Source organism: Elephantulus edwardii, unplaced genomic scaffold, assembly GCF_000299155.1.
Source record: "Elephantulus edwardii isolate Elephantulus edwardi_28Jun2011 unplaced genomic scaffold, EleEdw1.0 scaffold00010, whole genome shotgun sequence".
Classification (NCBI taxonomy): domain Eukaryota; kingdom Metazoa; phylum Chordata; class Mammalia; order Macroscelidea; family Macroscelididae; genus Elephantulus; species Elephantulus edwardii.
The window spans coordinates 34,111,455-34,122,177 of record NW_006399760.1 but is presented as its reverse complement, the minus strand read 5'-3'; the positions used below and the strand labels follow the sequence as shown (position 1 = coordinate 34,122,177).

The 10,723-nt window shown below is 36.0% G+C and overlaps 1 protein-coding gene and 2 pseudogenes across 1 annotated transcript in view; 2 read left to right on the top strand and 1 right to left on the bottom strand.

Annotated features, from left to right (window-relative positions):
* The window catches only part of BAZ2B (bromodomain adjacent to zinc finger domain, 2B), a 324,998-nt gene that overhangs the window by 41,927 nt on the left and 272,348 nt on the right, over positions 1–10,723 (top strand). The window lies entirely within an intron of this gene.
* LOC102861382 lies at positions 5,584–6,550 on the top strand (annotated as a pseudogene).
* LOC102865980 lies at positions 9,314–9,688 on the bottom strand (annotated as a pseudogene).

Genomic DNA, 10,723 nt, shown 5'->3' with positions numbered 1-10,723 from the left:
GTGGAGAGACTGGAACCCTTGTTCACTGTTGGTGGAAGTGTAAAATGGTGCAGCCACTGTGGAAAGCAGTGTGGCGCTTTCTTAAAAAGTTGCAAATAGAGATACCATTTGACCCAGCAATTCCACTACTGGGAATATACCCCAAAGAGACCATAACAGACATCGAGGCAGATATATGCACACCCATGTTTATTGTGGATTTGTTCACAATAACGGAGTTGGAAACAACCTAAGTGTCCATCAACAAATGAATAGATAGAGAAGTTATGGTATATTCACACAATGGAATACTATGCTGCATTGAAAAACAAGGAGCTCAAGGGATAGTATTCAAAATGGGTGACTCTGGAGGACATTATGCTGAGTGAAGTATCTCAGTCACAAAAGGACAAATACTTCATGGTGCCACTCTTGTAAAACAGGACTGACCTTGGGGTCAGGGAGATACTGAGAAAGATAGGTTCAATAATGTATACTGCATTGAAACAGACGAGGGAGAAAACTGTTTAAAAAGGGATATGTGATTAGGTATTTTTGTCACGACAGGAGTCTAGAGCAAAGGCTACATGGTGGAGTGGACCCAGGGGAGGGTTTGTAAAACAGTGAAGGAATTTGTCTTTTACTTTTCCAAGAGGGTAGTGTACTAGGGGGGAGGGTTGGGAGGGGAGAAAAGTGCAACAATGAATGAATGGAAATCCCAAGTCTCTGTAAATTTTTACTGAAATTAATAATAAATTTAAATTTAAAAAAATTCTTCTATCACCCTATTCATTGGCTCCTGGATGCATAACAAGTAATTGAAAAGACCATGACTTAATTCAGATGAACCTTAATTTTCAAACTGTCGTAATTGCCCTTCAATATTTTTAAACAACTTGTAGCTAAATCAGTTTTCCAGATTTTTTACATTCCTTTTCTGTGGAATTGCCATAGTGATGTCTCCTTTTGTATTTTTATTTAGAAATGGAAACAACTCCATTTTTAAACTTTTAAGAGTATGTTATATTCTTTGTTTAAAAAAATACTGAAATCTATCCATGTAGATATGATTAGTTAATATTTTAAAGCATGGTGTGTTTGCGTGTGTGTGTGTGTGTGTTTGTGTACTGGTCTCTGATGACCTTGTGATAAGGAGTTATGCTGTCAAGCAACCCAAAGGCTAGAAGCTCAGATCTACCGTTCCTTGGAAGAAAAATGGCCAGTATACTTTTGTTCAACGTACAGCCTGTGAACACCCCCTAGAGGTCCAGCTATGATGTTATTTCAACTCAATGGCAAAGAACAACAGCGACTATAGAATTTGAGAATTGGATGATGACTAAGATGACAGGAGAAGAATTGGTGCCTTTGAGTTGGCCTGGAGAAGTGAACAACAAGATATCAAGGAACAAATGGGTCTATACTGGAGAAGGTGAAGCTGAGTTTCTTCACTAAGGACTTTAAAACGCCATCTCACATACTTTGAACATGTTTCTAGGAGATACAAGTACTTGAAGAAGGACATCATGTTTGGATGGGTAAGAGGGTTAGCATAGGAGAGGAAGATCCTAGATGAAATGGATTGACAGAATGACTGACAGTGGGAGTAGTTGTGTTAGTGAGACTGGATCAGGACAGAGTATGGTTCAGAGCTGGTGTTCATAGGGTTGCTATGAGTTGTAGTTGACTCAGGAGTATATAACATATACGCAGGGTGTGTATGTGTGTGTCTGTGGGTTTTCATGTTTTCCCCCCTCTATCAGAGAACCAGCAAATCTATCTTAGAGGAAGTATAGCTAGGGTCTTCCTTAGAGGTAAGGATGGTGAAACTTTGTCTCTCAAACTTTTAACATGATGTCACAAGCTGGACTAAAGAACATCCTGTTTGGAAAAGTGATGGATCAGAAAAAGGGAAAAATCCTTCAAAAAGATGAATTTAGATAGTGACTGCAATAACAGGCCAGAACATGGTGGAAATTGTGTTGTTGGTGCCAGGTAGAATCACTATGAGTTCTCATTGGCTTACAGTGACATTATATATTCTAGTTTGCATCTTTAAAAGAGTGTTTTTTTTTTAAATGACAACATTATTTTTTTATTTTTTTAAAAAAATACACTTTATGTGCTGAATATTTATTTTTAAAACTTTTAGTTTCTACTTTTTCAATATCATTAGTATGGTCTTAAGAAATATGAAGGTGTAGCGTGTAGGGAAGATTATTTTCTTAGAAGAATGCAGAATATTGGGATTCAGGAATACATGAAAATACTTTTTGTGTACCTTGGCTAAATGCCCTGTAGAAATTTGTACAGACATATACTTTTCAATACCATTTAAGGATTCCTACTTTCTCATACTTTTAATCCTTGCCAGTTTAATAAAGTAATAATTACGTATTTATTTAGATTTGTATGTATTTGCTATTAGAGGTAAAATGTGTTTTTCCATTTTTCTGATACTGCTTTCTTTGGAATTACCTGTTAAAATATTTTGCCCATTTTTCTTTGAGGTGCATTTAAAAAATTAGGAGGTTTTTTGCCACTTACGTTTTTTTGTTCTTGTGTTGCTGAGTCAAAACCAACTCATACCTGACTCTTCAGCAGGTAGTATTCAGAGGCAGTAAATCATTACTCAACCTTCTCCCATAGAGCAGCTGGTGGACTCGAACCATGTGCCTTTTAGATTGCAGTGCAGCTTCTTTCTGTTAGACTATCAGATCTCTCTAACACATTTCCGACATTTGAAATACACTTTTATCCATTTTGCCTTTTAAGCTAGTGTAAATATTTTTCTATATGAAATACTTTATATGTTACCAGTTACTATCCTTAATTCCTTGTATATTTTATAGGTCCAATAATAACAGACTAACACAATAATAAAGAGAATTAAAATACAATGGGTTGAATAAATGTTTCAGCTAGTATTTAAGAATGATGTTTCTTTTAATCCAATTGGAAGTCTGGAATCATGACCTATGAATCTCATAAACTTTTCTCTCATATGTTGTTGTTAGGTGCCATCGAGTTACTTGCTACTCACAGGGAGCCTATGCACAGTAACCTTGAATCTGCTCTATCTTGAGCCAACCTTATTGTCCCTGACACACCTACCTCCATTACCCCGGTAACTAAGTCAATCCATCTCATCAAGGGTCTTCCCCTTATATACCTTCTCAATTGTTCTAGTAGTGCTATATGAATAATTATGCTTTTTCTAACTAATTTGATAGCCAGATTTATATATCAATAAAATAACAAGATTTTTTATATATGTAAAACTGCATTTTTATGGTAAGGATCCTTGATAGTGTAGTATGTTGTTGAGCTACCAATAAAAAGGTTGTCAGGTTGAGTCTAACTGCTGCAATCTGAGGAAAAATGAGGTAGTCTGCTCCATTTTAGATTTACAGCTTTATAAGCTTTATCGAAATTTGCCGTAGGTCAGAATTAATTTGAAGTCAGTGAGTAATGGGGTGATTTAATCTTTCCCCCTCATTTCCACACTTTTAATTTCTAGCTATAGTAATAAGTTTTATTGCATCTACACAGTCTTCCCACATAGAAAGATCCTAAGCAGTAAGGCACAGTCACAAAATCAGCTTCTTTCCAAGTTGCCACTACAGTTAGCAGACAAATGCTTTACTGTTGCACAGTCACAGCTCCTTGAATGACTGCCTCTACATTATTAAAGACCAGATTATAAAGGCACCCAGAGAAACTAGAAAGGAAATGTGGAAGAATCCATTTCCATATTCTTAGCAGAAAAATAAAAAAGCAAAACCATTGCCATCCTTATAAAAGGTGATTACTTTTCTTTCTCTTGTATAGCCCTACTGATGGATTGAAAATGCTGTCTTTCCAGTTAAGTCTGACATGTAACACGTGACACCACCATTATTATTTACTCTTTGGGCAAATAACAATAAATCTATAACCTTAGAAAACCTTTGCCTTTATATAATGAGTTAACCGGAAAAAAAGAAAGCTATTTAAAACTTCCATCATAAAATAATAATAAAGAATGTGTATGTCCACTCCAAGGAAAAGAAAAAAAATAATCTCAATATGATATAAAATAGTATAGATGGAATTAAAAAGCTATATAAAATGAAACCAATCCAAATAAAAACACCATTATTTTCTAGAACACAACAAATATCGTAAGTCCACTCATACCTTAAAAAAATAACCAGAAAGAATGGAATACTATGCTGCATTGAAAAAAAACCTCATGAAATATTATTCAGAATGGATCACCCTGGAGGATGTTATGCTGAGTGAAATATCTCTGTCACAAAAGGACAAATACTGCATAGTATTTGTAAACTGGGACTGACTTAGGGATTGAGGGAGAGACTGAGAAAGATGGGATAAATTATGTATACTGCATTGAAACAGATGAGAAAGAAAACTGTTTAAAAGGTATATATGATTAGGTATTATTGTCATGACATGAGTCCAGAACAAAGGCTGCATAGTGGAGTGGACTTGAGGATTGTATAACAATGAAATAATTTTTCTTAATTTTCAAAGAGAAGAACGAACTGGAGGTGAGGGGTGGGCAGGGAGAAAAGTACAACAATGAATGAATGGAAATCCAAAATCTCTGTAAATTTTTATTAAAGTGAATAATAATAATAATAAAAGGAAAATTAACCAACAGTGGAATTTGGAACAAAAAATGCTGGGGGAAGAGGTCTGCTCTGTTATGTGCCATCATGTTTTCTCTGACTCATAGTGACCCTTTGTACAGCAGGGTGAATCCCTGTCCAATCCTGTCTCATCCTCACAATGTCTGGCCTTATTGTAGCCTCTGCTGCTACCCACATTTCCAACTTTGTGAAAATGACTCCAGAAAGATTGGGTCAGATGTCTCCTATAGTTTTTCTTTGAGTTAAAGTAGAATTATTATGGGTTCTCTTTCCTACTTCCTATTCGGAGAGAGCCCTAATCACTTTTGGGAATCAGCATCGCTGATATTGGCTCTACTCATCTCTTCTAGCTATGCTTCTGTAACAGGGAATGTTTTTAAATCAATGGTAAGGGGAAAGAAACATTTCCCAATATAATGAGTGTTTCCATGACATTACTTGTACCTAATATATGATTCTGTCTTGGCTGCAGGTGATAATTACAGTGTTTCATGCTGAAATATTCCAACTGTGGAGGTCATCATGTTAAAGATTTTGCTGTCATATATCCTAAAAATATTGACTAGTTGTTTGATAGTTATTAGGTATCTGTCTTCTAATTAATAGACAACTTTTTGAAACCAATGATATTTTCCGTATGACTTTTATGATGGCATAGTATTACTGTTGCTTACTTGTCACATACTGCCTGACTGCCTGTGAATAAGAGTTTTAGCCCTCAGTGTTCTTCCTGAGTTGTTTGGATAGTTTTCCTTCTTTTAGGACTAAAACTTTTTAAAAAAGAATTCTTTTAACAAATTGCTGTAGTTTAAAAATACTCTAGTATTCTAATTTTAATATTCTTTTATAAAAATTAAGAAAACTTTAGGATATGTTCACTAGCTTGTTCCTTTCTGCTGGAGAACACTGCCTAGGAAGCATCGCTAAAGTGTTTATTCCCACTGCCGCCATGTCAAAGTCAGAGTCTCCTAAAGAGGCCAAACAGCTGTGGATACTATTCATTGGAGGGCTGAGCTTCGAAAAGACAGATGAAAGTCTGAGGAGACATTTTGAGTTATGGGGAACGCTTATGGACTGTGTGGTAATGAGAGATCCAAATACCAAGTGCTCCAGAGGCTTTGGCTTTGTCACATGTTCAACTGTGGAAGAGGTGGATGCAGCCATGAATGCAAGGCCCCACAAGGTGGATGGAAGTGTTGTGGAACCCAAGAGGGCTGTCTCAAGAGAAGATTCTCGAAGACCAGGTGCCCACTTAACTGTGAAAAAGATCTTTGTTGGTGGAATTAAAGAATATACTGAAGAACATCGCTTAAGAGATTATTATGAGCAGTACGGGAAAATTGAAGTGATTGAAATCATGACTGACAGAGGCAGTGGCAAGAAAAGGGGCTTTGCTTTTGTAACTTTTGATGACGATGATTCTGTAGATAAAATCGATATTCAGAAATAATCATACTGTGAGTGGTCACACCTGGGAAGTGAGGAAAGCCCTCTCAAAGCAAAAGATGGCCAGTGCCTCTTCCAGCCAGAGAGGTTGAAGTGGTTCTCGAAACTTTGGTGGTGGCCGTGGAGGCGGTTTTGGTGGGAATGACAACTTTGGCCGAGGAGGAAACTTCAGTGGATGAAGTGGCTTTGGTGGCAGTCGTGGCGGTGGAGGATATTGAGGCAGTGGAGATGGTTATAATGGATTTGGTAATGATGGAAGCAACTTTGGAGTTGGTGGAAGCTACAATGATTTTGGCAATTAAAATAATTATTCTTCAAATTTTGGACCCATGAAGGGAAGAAACTTTGGAGGCAGAAGCTCTGGCCCTTATGGTGGTGATGGTCAATATGTTGCCAAACCACAAAACCAAGGTGGCTATGGTGGTTCAAGCAGCAGCAGCAGCAACCATGGCAGTGGCAGATGGTTTTAGTAACTGCCAGGAAACAAAGCTTAGCAGGAGAGGAGAGTCAGAGAAGTAACAGGGAAGCTACAGGTTAGAACAGATTCGTGAACTCAGCCTAACACAGTGGTGGCAGGGCCTAGATGCTACCAAGAAGACATATTTCAAATAATACTCATGTGTATGGGGGAAAAAACCTTGAGGACTGTATTTGTGACTAATTGAATAACAGGTTATTTTAGTTTCTGTTCTGTGGAAAGTTAAAGCATTCTGAAAACAAAGGTTTAAATGTAGAATTTTTTTTTTGCACCCATGCTGTTGATTGCTAAATGGAATAGTCTGATCATGACACTGAATAAATGTCTTTTTTAAAAGAAAAATAATAAAACTTTAAAAGATGACCCTGCGCTGGTCCAGACTCATAGAGACCCTCATAAGGTTTACAGAGCTGTAAATCTGAAGGGAAGTACACTCTGTTCTTTCTCTTTTAGAGCAGCTAGTGAATTGAAACTACTGACTTTTTGGTTAGCTGACTAACACATGGTGCACTATGTTCCCAGATCAATTATCAGTCACTGATATTTCTCTAATTTTCTTTTTAACTTGACGTTTATTATTTGGAATTACCTGCTTGTTGCAATGGTTATGTCCTGGCTACTGACCTAAAGATTGATAGTTCTAATCTATGCAGCAGCTGCATAGAAAAAGGTTTAGCAAACTGCTTCTCTAAAAATTAACCCCCAAACTGAAAGCAAATCCATTTTTATCAAGTTGGTTCAGATTCACGGTGACCTTATAGCATGGAGTAGTTTTGCCTCCTAGAAGTTTTCAGAGCTGCCATTGTTTATGGAGTGAGCTGCTGTCTTTCTCCGGCAGACTAACTGGTGGATTAAAACTGCCAGCCCTAGGTGTCAAGAGTTTCAACCACGGTGCCACCAGGGCTCCATTCTGTACAGATCATTGTCAAGAGTACCTTTTGAGGCATTTCTACTTTATCCCATGAAGTCATTTTGAGTCAGAATATACTTGTTGACATCAAATATATTATGTGAATTTGTAAAATTTTCTTCTATATTATACTTATTTAATCTTTGTAGTATTTTAGGAACAGCTACATGTTTCTAATATAACCAGAGCTATTATTATCTTATAATTTACCTTCTTTTTCTACAGTGCTAATGCAATATATCCATATATTTTCTTCTTAAAGTCTGGTGACCTTTTCTCATTCCACATCTTATTACTTGTGTTAGCAATGAATCAGAATTACTCTGTGAAGTATGAACATTCTCATAGACATTTTGCACTATATTTTATACAGCTGTCAGTCCTCTACCTCCAAGGGAATTTAAAATCTAAATGGCTTTCTTCCTGCTTAAGATATTATTGTTATTGTTGTTAGGATTTAAGATATTAGGAGAGTGGGATTAAGGCTAGAGCTTTTGAGTGTAGATAACCTCTATAAATAGATTTCTGAGTTTGAAGCTAAAAGAGCCAGTGTGTCTATTCTACAATGGTTGCTTTTACGCAACAGTCTATTGCAGAGATTTTGGAACTATCTTTATGTTAGTAGTGACTATATTTATTTTACTCATTCAATGGATATTTATTATTTAACACCTATTGTGGATTTGGTATTGGATACACAAAGATGGACAAAGCACACCCTCAAAGAATAAGGAATAACTTAAAAATATCCATTTGGAAGATCAGGTGATTAGCATTTATGCTCTAAATATCAGTGGCAAATGATACATAGATTCTAGTTCTATTACTTAAAATGTAAGACTAAGTGAACATTAAAAGAAAAAAATTGTATCCACTTTATTATTTTATTATTATTAATTTTAATGAAAATTTACAGAGACTTTGGATTTCCATTCATTCATTGTTGCACTTTTCTCCCACCTCTCCCTCCCAGTTTGCGCTTCTCTTTGAAAAATAAAATAAAAATTGTTTCATTGTTATACAATCCCTCTCCCCAAGTCCTCTCCACTATGCAGCATTCATTCTGGACTCCTGTCATGACAATAATACCTAATCACAAGTCCCTTTTAAACAGTTCTCTCTCTAATCTGTTTCAATGCAATATACATAATTTATCCCATCTTTCTCAGTCTCCCCTCAACCCCAGTGTCCATCTTGTTGTACAACAGTGGCACTATGCAGAATCTGTCCTTTTGTGACTGAGATATTTCACTTAGTATAATGTCCTCGAGGGTCACCCATTTTGAATAATATTGCACGAGTTCCTTGTTTTTCAATGCAGTGTAGTATTCCTTGTGTGAATATGCCACAGCTTCTCTATCCATTCATTTATTGATAGACACTTAGGTTGTTTCCAACTTCTTGCATTTGTGAACAAAGCCGTGATAAGTATGGAGTGCATATATCTGCTTTGGTAGCTGTTATGATTTCTCTGAGGTATTTCTCAGTATTGGAATTGCTGGGTCAAATGGCATTTCTTCTTTTAATAAACATTGATGTTAAGCAGTACAGTTTAGCATTTAAGAAAACTAAGGGTTTCATAGATATATTTACATTGCGTCATTTAATAAATGTCAAAGTATCTTTCCATTTAAATATTGGTTTTCTAATACTTGTATCTACTTAAGAGGTAACTTTAAAAGTTGCAAATAGATTAAAAAAGGAAAATATTAAAAAATAAAATCAAGTTGAAAATAGAAATAAAGTTTTACATAAATTTATAAGAATTCAGTGTGATACCTTTGAGTATTATGCCGTTGGTTTTTAACTCTAATTTTTTTTAATATGCTAAGTTCTTTATTGGTTTCACTTCTTACACTTGAAATACTCTTCAGTGACATCCTTGGACTGGGATTCTTTGCCATAGGCCTTAACAGCTACACAAGATCAGCCAACTACTTTGCGGGGCTTTCCTTCTTGGTCAGTTTTGCAGAGACCTACCCACGCCCCCTGTTTCTTATTATCATCCACCTTTATCAGGCTGATTTGATGTTCAGCACAAAGGGCTTCTACTAACTTGACACACATAGGGATATTACAATTGGAGGCAAGCACACAAAGATGGGCTTGGTGCTTCTCTATGGCTTTGACAGCTTCGTGGATGAGGGCAGTCTTTAGTAGCTCTTGTAAAGTGGTATTAACGTCCATTACACCTCCAGCAGCAGTGCTTTCCTTGGCCATGGTGATGGGTTACAGGTAGAGCAGTATCTTGAATGCACCTGGGCCTCTGCCTCTGCACAACTTGGTGGAGACAGGGAAAAAACAATTTTTTTGAGGACAGAGAAATTAAAAAAGAATGTTTCCTAGACAGTCATTAATTGTACATCTATTACAGTAACACTGATTTTAATCTTTCTGTACAGAAGACATTGAATTAGTATTTGAATGATTTAGTCTTATTTTACCTAAAACTTTTTAATATTTTGAATAGGACTTTCTCCTCTTATATTTTCTTATTGACTATTTCTGGTACGTTGATATTGAATTGTTATTTGTATTATGATTCCTTACAAAAATAACTTAATAATTTTTGTATATTTTGGATTTTCTTAGGATAATATCATATTCTTAAATGGGGATAGTACTTCACTGGCTTTTTAATATATTCACAGAATGGTGCGTCTATCAGTCTGTAATTTTAAGATCGTTTTTCCTCACCTTCAAGCCATATTCAATGCACATTAGCAGTCACTCTTTATTCTTACTCCCCCCTAATTTTGTCAATCACATTCTACCTTAAGGATTTGCGTATTTCATGTAAATGAGTCATACATGTGGTCTTTTGTGATGGCTTGTTCGTTTAGCATGTTTTCATGGCTTGTCAATTTTGTAGCTGATACTATTTTCCTTTATGCATTGTTGTAGTATTAAAATATAATCTTACTGTGGCTTTGCTTTACATTTCTCTAGTGACTCATGATGTTGAACATGATTTTATATGCTTAATGGCCACATATTTCTGTATCACCTTTGAGGAAATATCCAAGTCTTTTGTGTATACATTTGCTAATGATTTGTGATTACAGTGAACAAGGAGTTGTAATCACTTTTTAAATTGAAAATAACAATAAAAGAGCAAATTTTGTGTATATGAAGGTTGTTGTTGTTGTTGTTATGTGCTGTCGAGTCGTTTGCGACTCATAGCAACCCTATGTACAACAGCCCTAAACCCTGCTCTATCCTGTGCCAATCTGTGGTATCCTGCTGGAGGGTGGA